General features: G+C 35.2%; 1 long non-coding RNA gene across 3 annotated transcripts; it reads right to left on the bottom strand.

Moving 5' to 3' along the window:
• Positions 1-216: 216 nt before the first annotated feature.
• On the bottom strand, positions 217-16,912 carry LOC130542556 (uncharacterized). 3 transcript variants are annotated; one of them, XR_008957203.1, is made up of 5 exons: positions 16,844-16,912; positions 12,083-12,148; positions 3,155-3,298; positions 2,517-2,641; positions 217-1,457 (listed from the first exon to the last, which is right to left on the bottom strand). It is a non-coding gene; the product is annotated as an uncharacterized LOC130542556 (long non-coding RNA). The 3 variants fall into 3 exon arrangements; XR_008957202.1 differs by having other exon boundaries at positions 3,155-3,227; XR_008957204.1 differs by lacking the exon at positions 2,517-2,641 and having other exon boundaries at positions 3,155-3,227.
• Between the last annotated feature and the right edge of the window lie 248 nt (positions 16,913-17,160).

The following is a 17,160-nucleotide window of genomic DNA, read 5'->3' as shown; positions in this document are numbered from 1 at the left end:
AGATTTATTTTGCCATACCTTTATTTCAACTGGAATGAGCATAAATGAGATCTGAACTACATTGGTTTGGTAGCGATATGTTTATTTCAAGGACAAGATGTAAGATAGCTAATTATTAATCTTCCATTAGAGATAAGTCCATATATAAAAGTTCAAAGCTAAAAAAATACAAAGCAACACACTATGGTATTTAAAAATATCAAATTAAATACCAAAATGAAAATAAACAAAAAACAGCTGATATTATTTAAAATGAGTTGACTTGAAGGAGCAGGAATTATTGGGATAGCAATGGCTGACATGTTAGGTTTTTATGTAAAAAATATATGGACATATATTACCTGAAAATAGTATAAAGTAAATGAATTTAAGAGCAACTTAACTCGGGACGTCTGGCTCAGTCAGTTAAGCATCTGCCTTCAGTTCAGGTCATGATCCCAAGGTCCTGGGATCAAGTCCCACATCAGGCCCCTTGCTCAGCAGGGAGTCTGCTTCTCCCTCTGCCTGCAGCTCCCCCTGCTTGTGCTCTCTCTCTTTCTCTGACAAATAAATAAATTAAATCTTTAAAATTAAAAAAAAAAAAAGGAGTAACTTAACTCACTAAACATTTCCCTAGGAGCTCCTAAGAATTTTTTTTCTTGGTGTCATTTTAACCATATATATATATATTTTTTTTAGATTTTATTTATTATATTTGACAGACTTAGACAGCCAGTGAAAGAGGGAACACAAGCAGGGGGAGTGGGAGAGGAAGAAACAGGCTCCTAGCGGAGAAGCCTGATGTGGGGCTCAATCCCAAAACGCCAGGATCACGCCCTGAGCCGAAGGCAGACGCTTAACGACTGCGCCACCCAGGCGCCCCTAACCATATTTCTTAACTTGTCCTTTGATGAGTAATGGATGGGGAATGTGAGGAATGAGGGCATGGAAGAATGAGTTGTTAAATCTCAAACAAAATTCTCATGGGATTTTATTTTGGATGAGATATTCCTTATTTAGAAGTTTAGAAAAGTCAGTGGGTTTATAGATTTTTTTTTAACCTTCAAAATGGAAATAACAGTGGAAGTGTACTTTGCAAGGGTGTTAAGAGAATAAATTATTAGTGATAAACCTGGCACTCAATTATTTTTACACATCTGTACGTCCCCTGGTACTCTCCAGACTTCAGTTCTTGATTTTAAGACCTTCAGATTTCACAGAAATGACATCCAAGGGAAGGGAGTAAAAAAAGAAAAAGAAAAAAAAAAAAAGTGAGATGTTTATGTCAAAATCAGTGTAATCTTAAACCAAAAGCATATTTAGGTCTTCCCAGTGGCTGCTTTGCTTGTGATAGGAGCCTCTCCATTTGAAGTCAGCTCAAGCAGTTCATGAACGAGTTCTCTGCAGTAGCAAGTGCTTTCCCCTGTTAACCAGCTGGGGCTACCCACTGGTTTCTGCTTTATAAAAATGGTTTAAGTCTGAAATAAAACACACAATTAGAAGTTTATATGCACAGAGTATTTTCATTCACTACATGGACTTTCCATAAAATTACAAACTAACATGCATCTTTTCTGGGTGCAAGAGAATAGAAACATATGGGGTTGAACAGTGGTAATTAATTATCTGTATATACTGTTTTCTTTGCAGATTTTCATGTAACACCCAACTGGAAATTCAAACCTGCGAATCCATTAAGCTTAAAAGAATTGTAAGTATTGCTGATTTTTCCCTAGTTGTTTCTCTGCAAGGAACAGGCAATAGACAACACAAGCATAAATCCTATTTATTTTTATCAGAATCTTGACTTCTAGAGTTGTTTTAGTTAACTTTATGTCAGGATTTACATTATAGAATCCTCTTTTACGGTGTTTGCTATTTGGTCATAACATTCATTTGGGGAAAAATGGTTTTAATATTAAACGTGCTTCATCATGCAGGTAAGTTTCAGTGATTCTGTTACTCATACTGAAGACTTCCATGAACTTAGAGCATTTCTAAGCTACTATTACAGGAAAAAATATTGCATTCAACAAATTTATTCCTTTTTGGACTCTGAGTGCTAAAGAGATAATGAAATAAAAATGCCCTACATATTTACTAAAAATGAAGTCACAATATAGTATAAATGCTGCCAACACTTTTGAACTAATAGAATACCAAAAAATTTGAAATAGATTAAAATAAATATTAAAATACACTTTAGAGTATAGGGTATAAGCAGGGAACGATGACTTTTGGAAATTCAGAAGCCTGTGTTTTTGTGGCTCCTGTTCAAGCATATCATTAGTGTTATGTCTTGCCTTCCCTATTGATTAATATTAATGTTGATTAATAGAATATTCTGAATATCCCTTCCATGGAAGAACTTATGCCAGCCAGCCTGTGTTCAGGTGCTATGGTATATTGCCCACACCCAGGCCTGTGTTCCTGAAAAGCTTTGCAATGCAGTAAGCATATTCTTGTCTGTTCTGTGTGGGGGAGAAAAACAAACAAGAAACAGAAAACAAAAAACTAGACTTGCATTGTCCACTTACACATGGCTGGCCATGATAACACTGATGTTTGTTGAACCTCACTGATAGGGTCACTTCATCAAAATTAACACAGCTGGTTTGGCAGCTTCTGATTTGATCCATATCCATCATGAAGCCAAGTAAAACTAAAACATTAATATTTGTCACTCAATTACATGAAATATTAAGTTAACGAGGTTTTTTTTTAAAGGTAGAGGTGATTAATGAATCTGAATCATTTTGGTAAATAAATTGACTAATATTCTAATACCTGAATCACTTATTATTCAAATATCTGCTTCTGCCAAGCTTCAGCTTATTGTATCTTCCTCCACTACTCAACAGAATGAAATCTAACCCTTCATTCGAGCATTCAGTAAATCCTCTCTTACGCCATTTATTTTTTGATAACTTTTATGCTCTAAATGACATTTAGTTGAACTTTGCATGTAGTTATGTCTTTCTCTAAATCTTGATTGCTGTATAACCCAGAGTCAGCAGTGAAGGGCTTAAGATCTTTTGTACTAATATCCCCACAAGCAATAAAAAGGATACCTTTGAGTTATTTTGTGATGACTGATAGGGGAATTTTAATAAACAATAATAATTTAACAAAAGAAGGGGAAAAAAGGAAAGTAATACAGATAAAGTATGTTTACCTACTTTGATGTTTGCCTTCCTGTCTCTTCTTCCAACTCATCACAGTTCAAGCTCCTCATTGTAGCTCTTGCTCTAAGATACAAATTGTATCATTGTATCATGCCTCTTATTTGCTTCAAACCCTTCAGAAGTTCCCCTTTGACCTAGAATAAATATGAATTTACAAGTGGCTATCCACTCACCTCACTCACAAATGTAATTAAAGCAAATCCCAGTCTAAATTATGCCATACATATAAATATGTATTAGAAAAACAATTATTAGAAAACACACCAGCAGTTCAAGACTCTGTTCACTAAACTTTGTCTCCTTTTATGCACTTTGCCTCTTGTACGGAAAGTCCTAACACAGCAAATGTGACAACAGCCCATGGGTTGGTTTCTACAGCCTTGTAATTGGCATAAGGCAATAGGATCCCCCTCAAACCAATAGCAAGACACAGTGCTGATTTACAAGCTACGAGAGTAAAAACTGTCATCTGATATTTATCATACCAATAAGCAAAGCCTCATACATTGACAGAGATAGGCTGAGTAGATGATAGCATTGCCTCTGAGTGTGACGTTTCTGAAATAATACCAGTTGACTACCCCTGTGCTGTAGACTTTCTCCAATATATTACCTTGGATTTAAGGCTCGAATTAACCAGGACCAAAATAATAAAATGCATTTTATGCTGAAGTGTCTAAAATACAGATATCTTAAAATTTATTTTCTATTTTAAATTTTATTCATAAAACTGTTACATGCTTCTCACTAAAAACTCCAAAAGAAAGGTATAAATTCAAAACAAAAATTCTTCTCTTTTACAATTCCTCAAGAAAAGATCCTTACTATTAATTCCTAGAAATGGAAGACTAGGTGTCAAAGCTAGAGAATGAGGAGTTGGAGGAAAAGATAAGCTGTCAACAGTAAGAACATTGTGTGAAATACAGAATTTAGGTGCTTTGGAAGGCAGAACACCAAAAAGAGGAAAATTACTAGATAATATTAGATTTGTTCTAAAATCTTTTAGAACAAGGGCTGAAAATCAAGAGGTATCTGGCTGTAATAAAAAGTAAAACCCAGCCATGATCCTTAGATTTAAATTCAAAGTCTGTTTTTCAGTCATATGGGTAAGTTTTGGTACAATGAGCATTGTCAAGTTAGCCATGGATGGCCATGATTAATAAAATTTATGTCAACATATTTTTGCTAATAATTTGGATAAGTTTTAATACTATGAATATAGCTAATATTCTAAAATAATCTATTTGCAAAACATAATTTTGAAAAATTGCATATTATTGAGTAATAGAGAAAATATATGTAGAAACAGGCCATGGAATTGAATTGTTGTTCTTCACTGGTACTGGCTCAATAAGAATAATTTTACCATATTTCACAAGAATCTATTATTGTGAGAAATACAATATATATGGCAGTAAAGTGCTCCTATATATCTATATTGACTATCTTTGTCCATATATTGGTTCATTGAACTTTTTCTTTTTTGACTTGTTTTGAGAATCCTTAACAAACGTATTTTGTTGTTGTTGTTGTTGTTATGGTACGTGTACTCTTTAATCCCTATCACCTATTTCACCCATCCCTCACCCACCTCCCTCTGATAACCATCAGTTTGTTCTCTGTAATTAAGTCTGTTTCTAGGTTTGTCTCCTCTCTTTCTTATTTTTCCTTTGCCCATTTGCTTTGTTTCTTAAATTCCACATGTGAGAGAGATCTTAACAATACTTGTCTTTCTCTGACTTATTTCACTTAGCATAATACCCTCTAGCTCTATCCATGGCAAAATTTCATCCTTTTTTTTGGGCTAATATTCCAGTGTGTGTGTGTGTGTGTGTGTGTGTGTGTGTGTGTGTGTGTGTACCACATTTTCTTTAATCATTTATCAATCCATGGACACTTGGGCTGCTTCCACAGTTTGGTTATTGTAAATAATGATGCAATAAACATAGGGCTGCATGTATCATTTTGAGTAATGTTTTTGTATTCTTTGGGTAAATACCCAGTAGTTCAATTGCTGGGGCTTGGGGTAATCTATTTTTAATTTTTGAGGAACCTCCATAGTGTTTTTTACACTGGCTATACCAGTTTGCCTTCCCACCAACAGTACATGTGTTCCTTTTTCTCTATATTTTCACCAACACTTGTTGTTTCTTGTGTTTTTGATTTTACACATTCTGACAGGTGTGAGATGATAAACATTTCCCTGATGATAAGTGATGTGGAGCATTTTTTCATGTCTGTTGGCCATCTGTATGTCATTTTTTGAGAAATGTCTGTTCATGTCTTCTGCCTGTTTTCAATTGGATTACTGTTTTTTGGGTGTTGAGTTGTATCAGTTCTTTATACATTTTGGATACTAACCCTTTATCAGATACATCATTTGCAGATATCTTTTCTCATTTGGTGAGTTGCCTTTTAGTTTTAATTGTTTCCTTTTCCATGCAGAAACTTTTTATTTTGATGTAGTCCCAAAAGTTTTGCTTTTATTTCCCTTGCCTCAGGAGACATACCTAGAAAAATGTTGCTATAGCTGAGGTCAGAAATTACTGTGTTTTCTTGTAGGATTTTTATGGTTTCAAGTCTCACATTTAAGCCTTTAATCCATTTTGAGTTTGTTTTTGTGTATGGCAAAAGAAGATGGTCCATTTTCATTCTTTTGCATGTAGCTGTCTAGTTTTCCCAAGACCATTTGTTCAAGAGACAGTCTTTTTCCCATTGGATATTCTTTCCTGCTTTGTCAAAGATTAATTAACCATATAACTGTGGGTTTATTTCTGGATTCTATGTTCTATTCCATTGATCTATGTGTCTATTTTTAAGCCAGTACCATACTGTTTTAATTACTACCACTTTGTAATATAACTTGAAATCTGGAATTGTGACACCTTCAGTTTTGTTTTTGTTTTTCATGAGTGCTTTGGCTACTTGAGGTTTTTAATCCATACAAATTTAGAATTGTTTCTTCTAGTTCTATGAAAATTGCTGATGGTATTTTGATAGAGATTGAATTAAATTTGTAGGTTGTTTTGAGTACTGTGGACATTTTAACAGTATTTCTTCTCCCAGTCCATGAGCATGGCATGTCTTTCCATTTCTTTGTGTCATCTTCACCTTCTTTCATCGGTGTTTTATAGTTTTCAGACTACAGGTCTTTCATATCTTAAGTTTATTTCTAGGTATTTTATTGTATTTGGTGAAATTGTAAATGGGATTTTCTTAAATTCTTTCTCTCCTGCTTCATTATTAGTGTATAGGAATGCAGATTTCTGTACATTGGTTTTGTACCCTATGACTTTGGAGGTCAAAATACCACAACTTTCTGATTTCTTCGCTCACCCATTTTTTTTTAGTAGCATGTATTTGAGCTCTTTCGATTTTTCTTCTGGTAGATTTTTATAGAGTTGTGGTCAGAAAAGATGCGTAGCGTGACTTCTGTTTTTTAAATTTTTGAGATTTGTTTCGTGGCCTAATATGTGATCTGTTCTGGAGAATGTTCCATCTGCACTTGGAAAGAATGTATATTCTGTTGTTTTAGAATGGAATGTTCTGAACACGTCTGTTAAATCCATCTGATCCAGTGAGTCATTCAAAGCTACTGTCCACTGATGTAAGTGGAGTGTTAAAGGCCCCTACTATTACTGTATTACTATCAATTATTTCCTTTATTTGTTATTAACAGTTTTATGTATTTGAGTCCTCCTGTGCTCTGTGCATATTTACAATTTTTATATTCTCCTGTTGGATTGTCCCCTTTTTTATGATATAGTGTCCTGTATCCTATGATATAGTGTCTTTATTATGATATAGTGTCTCTCATAACAGTCATTGTTTTAAAGTCTGTCTTATCTGATAAGCATTGCTACCCTGGCTTTCTTTCGAGATCCATCTGTGTGATGAATGTTTCTCCATCCCCTCATTTTCAACTGCAGGTGTGTTTTGGTCTGAACTGAGTCTCTTGAAGGCAGCATATAAATGGGTCTTGTATTTTTATCTCCTCTATCTCTTCTGATTGGAGCATTTAGTCTATTTACATTTAAAGTAATTATTGATATATATGCATTTATTGCTATATTGTTACTTGTTTTGTGGTTGTTTCTATAAATTTTCTCTGATCCTTTCCTCCTCTCTTTCATGGTTTGTTGGCTTTCTTTAGTGATATACTTGGATTCCTTTCTCTTTATTCTCTGCATATCTATTACTGGTTTTTCATTTGTTTTTACATTGTTTGCATATAACATCTTTTGAATACAGCAGTCTAGACTAAGTCGATGGTCACTTAAGTTTGACCATTCTTTACTAAGAAAGACTATTCTCAATTTGCATAATTTTATTTCCTCTCCTTTGCTCAGCTTGGTTACTTTCCATTACTCTGTCTTCCAGGTCATTAATTCATTCATCTGGCCTGTGGCTTATTCCATCAAGTGTATTTTTAATTTTATTTATTGTGTTCTTGATTTTTGATTGGTTCTTTTTTATCTCTGTGTTAATGGTTTCTGATATTGTCCACTTTTTTGTCCAGTTCAATGAATATTTTTATGATCATTACTATAAATTCTCTATCAGGCATAGGTTTCTTAGGTTTCTTGCTGTTACTTGTTCTGTTCTTTCATTTGGAACATGTTTATCATCTGTTTCCTCACTTTAACTCTGTTTCTATTTCTCTGTGTTAGGAAAGTCAGCTGTTTCTCTTGCTTTTAATGACAATAACCTTGTGAGGAAGAGGTCCTGTAGTGTCCTACAGTACAGTTCCCCCTGTTCCCTAGGGCCTGGCATTTCAGGGAGCATCACCTATTTGCATTGCGTGTGCTCTGCTGTTGACTCTTGGCCTTTTTTTATTTCAGTCCAGTTGTCTGAAGAGGCAATATGCCTATTGTGAGGCAGTGTTTGGTCACCAGCAGGGGTGTGGTGGTCTGCTTGCCAAATGAGACCTGCCTTCACTGCTGCTAGAACTGAGGTCAGGAGAAGTGGTATTGATAGGATTTGTGCTAGTATTCTAGGGGAGGGGTCCTGCAGTGCTGGGACTAGGGACTAAGGTAAGCATGACTGGGAAAGGTGGATTTATGGAAGTGAGGGATGAGGAGGGAAGAGGGCTTGGTGTAAACAAAGTAAATAAGAGTATGGATGCTATACTCTAGGTGGCTGTTCTTTATGCTGGGGGTGGGAGAGGGAAATGACACCTGCCAGGTCCTTTGTTCCTGGAGGGATCTCCCTGTCTCTCCAGGCCATGCTCTGAGATGAGGAAATCTCTCCCCACCCCCACCCACCTCCATATTTTTCAAACAAACAGCTTGTTCTATGCTGTATCTGCATGTGCTGTTTGTTGTGCTCTTTCTTTAAGGGTGGGGACTCTACTTCCTAAAGCCCTTCCAGATCTCCCAGAGTAGAGCCCACCAGTTTTTTAAATTCCAGGCTTTAAGACCTGCTGGTGGTTAAGAACGCGTGAATTTCAGTCTGTTTTTCATCCTTCTTTGCACCACCAGTTCTCTCCCAACCAAGGATGGCCATGGTTATATTTTTCCTCTAAAACTGTGTCTTCACTCTTCCTACCTTCTTCAAGGGGGCTTCTTCTCTATCATCTTTAGTAGTGGAGTGTGTTCTGCCAGTCCTTGGATTGTTTTCTGGGTTATTTACACTGCCGTGAGTGTTACCTCATTGTACCTATGGGACAGGGTGAGCTTAGGGTCCTCCTACTCTGCTATCTTCACAGAAAATGGCTCATTGAACTTTTAATTCCCACTGGACATTTAAAAATATACATTTTTACAGGGGAAAATTCTTTATTAACATGATTTAGTGAAAAGCAGTTATGTCACCATGATCTTAGTAAATTCACAGTGTAACTTGTTAAAAAGATATTAACAATGTAATTGAATTACCATATCTCTGGATACAGTAATAGGATAAGAATTATGACTATTCATTAACTAAAATCATCTGATTTGAGGTGTAGGGAGGTGAGAGCAGTGATCAAAGACCCATAAAATATCACCACCCGAAACCAATTTTCTCTTTAAATTATAAGTATCCTTTTACTTCTTATATTTTAAAAACTGCATTTTGTTTATTTTGAAAAGTCTACTAAGCAGCTCACAAGCTCTTGTCCCTAGAGTGGTTAACCAATCAGGCTCAATATCCTCATCCCTTCTCTTCTATCAAAGTTGAAAAGCAACACAAAAATCCCAGGAGTACAGCCTCAGTTATGAAAGCCAGCTTACTTGTATAGCTGAGGGGAATCCCATAGGGTCTTGTGCAAAATATTTCATACAGTATATGTTTCCATCTACAGATAACTTATTATTTTTTATTAGGCCATTTTTGTAGTTTTGTTTCTTGTTGCTCTAAATATCATTACTGTGAGTTGAGTCATTGACACTGCTTTAGAGAAAACCGCACGCTATGGGAATTGAAGCCCTGAGTATGTATTATTTTTCTAGTGTATTTGGTTATCATTTTCTAGTTCCTAAGTAAGTTTCAGTTTTAATGATTTATTGTCAATGAAATTACATTAAAATCACTTTTTTTCAATGTTTAGAAGATGGAAATTGCACAGTATTCACACATTAAAATGACAAGGAATTATCACATTTGGAAATATTTGTCATTCGATACTATAAATGTATTTTTTTTAAAGATTTTATTTCTTTGACAGAGACAGCCAGTGAGAGAGGGAACACAAGCAGGGGGGAGTGGGAGAGGAAGAAGCAGGCTCCCAGCGGAGGATCCTGATGTGGGGCTCGATCCCAGAACGCTGGGATCATGCCCAGAGCCAAAGGCAGACGCTTAACGACTGCACCACCCAGGCGCCCCATAAATGTATTTCTTAAGCAGAAAGGCTTAAGAACTTTTGCCCTTTCAAGATTAATTTGTGACTACAAAGGAAAGGCATTTTAGTGAAGTTAAGGTTAGGCTGCTTAAGGTTGTTAAATAATTTTGGAAAAATCAGTTTCCCTATTCATTATGCTGTTTATGCTATTATCTGTACTTTCTTTCACAATAGACTTAGAATTCAATATGATATGAGTTCAAATGCTCCAAAAACTTAAACTTTGACCAAATAAGGCATTATAATCATTTTTTAACCATCATGTTATCCTCTACCAATAGATTCCCCCATAAACAACACAAACAATACTATTCACTTGGCAAATATTGGATTTCACAGCCATCCTGGATGCTTTTAACAAAGTGAAAAAAATTAAGCTATAGTCTTTAAACTCTTGAAATAGTATTTATGTGTTGCTGATTTGAAGAAAAACATAACATGTGACACAAAATAAATATTCTTGGGTAATTTTTTAAATGGAAATTCAGTCAAAATTTCATAAAATTAAAAAGATTTAACAAATCTATGCTCTTTAGTAATATTCTCTTCCCAAGAAGAGTAACTAATATGTTGGGACAAAAAAAGTAACTTTATGAATGTTAGCAGGTGTTTTTTTGTGTTTTGATTCTGCATGTGTTCTAGAAGAAATCTTTCATTTCTACATTTGCTTCCTTCTGTGGTTTGTGATTTATAAGGAATCAAGACTGTTCCAAGTATTTAAGTTTCTATTAAAGTATAATTTACACATGGAAAAGTATACGTTATCCTAGTGTGAAAAACTGTATTTACTTTTTATCCAAAAATATGGTACATTTACTACATCTGTTAGGTGGCTATTTTAGTATTAAGAAATATGAAGTGTTAATAAAAACATTTTTCTAGATATGTCTACTGAAATATGGGAAATCAAAGTAAAAGTAAACTATTGGGACTACATCAAAATAAAAAGCTTCTGCACAGCAAAGGAAACAATCAACAAGACTAAAAGGGACCTACTGAATGAAGAAATGATTTACAAATGACATATCTGATAAAAGATTAGTTTCCAAAAAATATAAAAAATGATTAAAAATGGGCAGAAGACCTACAGATGGCCAACAGAAACATGAAAATATGCTCCACATCACTCATCATCAGGGAAGTGTAAATCAAAACCACAATGAGGTATCACCTTACACCTGTCAGAATGGCTAAAATCAACAATACAAGAAACTACAAGTGTTGGTGAAGGTGTGGAGAAAAAGGAACCCTCACGCACTCTTAGTGGGAATGCAAACTGGTATAGCCACTGTGGAAAATATTAAATTAAAAATAGAACTAACATTTGATCCAGTGATCTCACTACTGGGTATTTACACAAAGAATATGAAAACATTCCTTTGAAAAGATATATGTACCTCTATGTTTATTGCGTCGTTATTTACAATAGCCAAACTATGGAAGCAGCCCAAGTGTCCACTGGTGGATGAATGGATAAAAATGTTGTGTGTTATACACACATACCCACTGAAATATTACTTAACCATAAAAAGAATGAAGTCTTGCCATTTACAATAACATGGATGAATCTAGAGAGTATTATGCTAAGTGAAATAAGTCAGAGAAAGACAAATACCATATGATTTCATGGTTTTGTGGAATTTAAGAAACAAAACAAACGAACAAATGGAAAAAAAAAAACCAAAAAACAAAAATAGACTCTTAATTATAGAGAACCAACATTTGGTTACCAGAGCATAGGTTGGTGGGGGGAATGGGGAAAATATGTAATAGGGGTTAAAGAGTACACTTACCTTGATGTGCACTAATATATGAATTGTTGAATCATATGCACCTGAAACTAATATGCTGCATGTTAAAAATACTGGAATTAATTTTTTTTAAAGATTTATTTGTCAGAGAAAAAGAGAGCATGAGCAGGGTGAGGGGAAAGCAGACTCCCCACTCAGCAGGGAATCTGATGCGGGCTTGACCCCGGGACTCCAGGATCATGACCTGAGCAGAAAGGCAGGTGTTTAACCAACTAAGCCACTAGGTGCCCCTGGAATTAAAATTTTTAAAAATTTTTAAAAATGTGAAGGGTCTGAGATCTTACCGTACTCTCAAGCCAACAAGTCAGCATGCCAGGGTTTCATAGATACTGTTATAAGTCATGAAACTCCTGAGGAAGAAACAAAGGGCAGTTTATTGTTCACAGCAGTAGCAGTAGTTAAAATATGGTCATTTACAAGATTTCCTTAGCCTCAGTCTCTACATGATTATGCAACAAGGCTCAGTAACATCTGCACGTGCAATGGGTTGTGTTAGAGGAGAGAAAACCTGAACTTTGAGAATCCCAATCTTCTATAAAAGGCTGCAAGAAAAACCTACTAATTTTTTTTCCTAGAGAGAGGCATTATGTTTAGTATACTAATCAGAAACAAATCTTCTCTCCACCCTGAAGGGAGCTATTTCTGTCTTCCAAGACCATTTCTGTATTAACATCTCTGAAAAGATAGTCTGAAAAAAAGGAAGCCAGTGTCTCTTCTCACACAACATTTAGAAATGCAAAGGACTCATAAAGAATTGTCTCACAACTATAAGTTATAGTTCATTTTTTTTTTCATACTGAACATACCCATGTAACCAAATGATCAAGAAAAGAACATTACCCATTACTGATATCCCTGAAACTCCTCTGATTTCCCCTTCCATCCACCCTCTCCCACCAAGTAGAACCATTATCCTAAAATCAAACAGCATAAATCTTTTGCTTGTTTTTTTTGTATGTAAAATACTAAATATGTATATTTATATACACATATTTACATATATATATATATACATACACTGTGTACTTTATCACATCTGGCTTCATTCATTCAAATTATATTCATGAGGATTCATCCATGTTGCTGTGTGTAGTTCTAGTTATTGACTTGCTTTTCTTGAGGTATAATGGACATTATACAACATTATATTAGTTTTCGGTGTACAACATAGTGATTCAAATTTGTATGTGTTGTGAAATGATCACTACAGTATGTCTAGTTGCCATACATACCATACATTGTTACAGAATGCTTTTTTCTTGTGATGAGAACTTCTAAGATTTACTCTCCAGCGACCCTGAAATATGCAATAGTTAACTATAATCACTATGCATGACTTATTTTATTACTAGAAGTTTGTATCTTTTGACTCCCTTTACCCCCTGCCTCTGGCAACTGCCAATCTTGTTCTGTCTATAGGTGTTGATTTGCATTGCTGTATGCATTTTTTTGAGTGACTGTAACACCTCTGTCAGTGTGCATTTGGCAGTCTCTAATTTGGCTATAATGAACATACAAGTAGTTTTGTAGCATTTAAAGATCATTTGGCTCTTGTGTTTATTCTCATCACTACACATTAAAGCAATATCTCTGTTGTTTGCAAGGAAAAATGTATATATGAGCTCTGTGACTTTACTTTCAGGAATATATAAAGTGTAACGTAAAATTATCTTTATTCTTGAAATCTAGCTGCTCTTGGGATCCAGATGATTGACAGTCCTATCATGGGAAGACTTCTTTTGTCGTGAAGCAAATATATGAGAATTAGGAGAGAGAGAATGTTCTCTGTCTACTCTGCATCATAAGACTATGCGACAAATATTTGCCACAATACAATGTAATTAATGCCCATACTGCCCCCTAAATAAGGATATATGATGAAAATATATGCTTATTGCTATCTTGTTTATCAAGATCATTCATTTTTTAAAAATCCCAACATTTAAACTTCAAGAATCAAAACGATGAAAACATCATGGTATATACTTCAGAAATTGTGATAGGTCTTAAACGTGCAATTTTTAGGATTAAAATAACTTCTGTGTAATGCTCTTCTAAAGTTTGTTTACTTTAAAAAAAATTTAAAGATTTTATTTATTTGAGAGAGAAGCAGGGGGAGGGGCAGAGGGAAAGGGATGAGCTGACTCCCCACTGAGCAGGGAGCCCATGTGGGACTCGGTCCCAGGACTCTGGGATCATGACCTGAGCCAAAGGCAGATGCTCAACTGACTGAGCCACCCAGGGCCCCCAGGTTTGTTGACTTTGTTTGTTTTCTTTTATATAGAACCAAATATCATTTATACCATAAAACATAGGATTGGGAAGACCCGATCAAAAGATCCTGCTATAGGGGCACCTAGGTCACTCAGTGGGTTAAGTGTCTGCCTTCAGCTTGGGTCATGATCCAGGGTCCAGGCATCCAGCCCCACACTGAGCTCCCTGCTCAGTGGGGAGTCTGCTTCTCCCTCTGCCCCTCTCCCCGCTCATGCTTGTTCTCTCTCTCTCTCAAATAAATAAAATCTAAAAAGAAAAAAATATCCTGGTATAAATACAAACAAATAGACATTGTAAAAGGCATACTGACTTAAAATATATTGAATGACACTATTATTCAAATGCTTTTGTTTTAAATCTTTTATCCATTTTAATTTTTTTTTCTTTTTTTTATTTTAGAGAGAAAGCACAGATGGAGAGTGAGAAGCAGACTCCCCAATGAGCAGAGAGCCTGACACAGGGTTCAATCCCAGGACTCTGAGACCACGACCTGAGCCGAAGGCAGACACTCAACCGACTGAGCCATCCAGGTGCCCCTGGACATCAGGATCTCAATGATAAACCAATTAAGTTAGGAAAAGTAAGTTCAGATGCCTTTTATTCAAAATATCTAAAGTGGTTCTTTAAAATGGGGACTTCCTTAAATAATAAAAGTGATTAGCTTTAATGTTACCTTACATTTCTACAGGGCTTTGGCTTATAACATAAACTATACTCCAGTTATTGTTGATAGATCCTCCCAATAAGTACTAACGCATGCCTATTTGCATTTACAAGTATTGGCTAATCCTAGAATTCTTGTTGCTATATCCCGTGTACCATAACATTGGGAAATATCTGCTTCTGGACACCTTGCACTTATTGTTAGTCTGACCTGTTGTGTTTAGCCTAATCTCCGTATATTCTTTGCCATTTCTTGGCCTACAGTTAAATTAATTTACACTACTACCTTCTTACTATGTGACCTTTACAGTCATGCTGCTTTTCTATTTTATTTTCAGCTATGTCAGAATATATGACAGTATTTCTCAAGAGAACTGGATGAGAAAATCATTATAAACATAAAACATATCATCTGAAATTTTCTAGCACTGAATTTATATCCATAATTTATGTAAGAAATAATTCTCTTAATATGATGAGTTGAAAAGATAAACTCATGCACTTATATGAAAGGGTTTAGAAAATGAAACTGTTTTTTTGCTCTTAATCAGATTTAGGGCCACGGTCGTATTTGGCAGTAATTGTGATAAGTGCTGGGAATAAATATGTTTGTCCTCAGACACAACCCAAAAGCCTCACAGACTAGGAGAATAAGCATTAACATTTGTATAGTGCCTGACATTCTACTCATACTCTAAGAAGAGCCAAGTGTAAGGAATTGTTACTCCTCTCACTTATGGAAACTGAGAAATGTCTTAAACTAGTTCACACATTTAGTAAAAAGGAAACTCAGTCATGACTCAAATTTCCTTCATCTAATTCAAAATTCCATTGTTTTTCCTCTAAAACAAGTAAATAAACAAAACAAGACCGTATGGGTTCCACAAATGCCTTCTAAATGGTGTAGGTTTTTTCCTGTCCTCAGAGAATTTGATCTACTCTGTTGTTTCTTCCTATTGTTATTACTGATAACAATTATGTTTTGTTCTATTTTCTCATCTGCCACTCTTGGCTACTGGCTTGGCTACTGGCTTCAGGCAGTGTCAGGATCTCATCCTAAGTCTGTTCATAAGAGAGAAAGCATGTTTGGTGTTCAGTCTGTTTGTTTTGTTCAGCTTTAAAATGATACCCTATATAGAAATCGCAGCTTTTTCGGCAGAGCTATTAATTAATTTTGCATCCACAAGTCACTGAAATTGAGTAAAGAACACTTTAGACTGCATCTGGTCACATTATTATTAATGTCCAATTGCAGGAATTGTTACACTCAAAAATAGAAAAGACTTACATTCATGAATACTAAAAATCCTAGTCCAAAGGTGACTCAATATTCTTAATAAGATTTTAGATAGGCAAATCAACAGACTTACTTGAAACATTTTTGAGAGAAATATTATCTTACATGTAATGCAAAGCAACAAAAAAAAGTTAATTTAGAATGACTGCCCCAGGAGGAATGTTATTTATACAAGAATTATTAAAATGCAGATTTATTGCACATTAACGAGTTTTTCTTACCAGGTATGCTAACTTAACTTAAGTTTCATTTAGTGGAAACAAATGTTTGCCTCTGACAATTTCTACTTTAAATTTCATTTCAGGCACTTAATAGAAGCAGTTCTCTTATATTTCTTTTTTATGAAGCAGATATAAATCTTCATCTCACAGATCTTGAGAAGGGCCATCAATTGTGGGACTTACTTGTATGTTAAACACATCATTTTATTTCATAGTCTAATAACTTGCTCAGAGAAGTTAAATAGTTGATTTAAATCTCAGTCCTCATTTTACTTTTCTGATGAAATCTTTCCTAATCCTCCTAGGTAAAATACCTTGCACATGGCTGTGTTCTCCTGTTCTGCCTATTTTCTAGAAGGCAACCTGTCACATTGGATTATATCTAGTGTTTTATTTATGCTCTTTTACACCATGAACTCTCAAACTCTCATGAACTCTCATTATTTATTATATTTTAAAAGCTTCTTCCTCTTGCCATTGTTTTATGACAGGCCCAACATTCATAACCACCATAGTACTGGTTAATTATGCTGGATAACAAATTATTCTAAAACACAGCAGCTTAAAACAAGAAACATTTATTATCTTACCATGCTGTCTTTGGGCCAGTAATTCAGGTTTTGTGTAGCTAGATCGCTGTGCTTCTAGGTCTCTAAGAAGGCTGCAGGAAACAAGTCAATCTGGGATATGGCCATCAGAAGCTTCCAAGATGATTCACTTATAGGGCAGTTGGCAGGATGCCCCAGATCTTGGTTATGTAGCTCTGCCAGTAGGGCTGCAAGAGTGTCCTCACAATATGGCAGCTGGATTTCCCCAGAATGAGTAATAGAAAGAGTGGGGAGGAAACAACGATGACTTATTATCTAGTGCCAAAGACACCATATTATTTTCAGTAGAAGTCATTCAG

Source organism: Ursus arctos, unplaced genomic scaffold (assembly GCF_023065955.2).
Source record: "Ursus arctos isolate Adak ecotype North America unplaced genomic scaffold, UrsArc2.0 scaffold_37, whole genome shotgun sequence".
NCBI classification, from domain to species: Eukaryota; Metazoa; Chordata; class Mammalia; order Carnivora; family Ursidae; genus Ursus; species Ursus arctos.
Note: the sequence above shows the minus strand (reverse complement) of the source record. Positions and strands in the feature narration are given on the sequence as shown.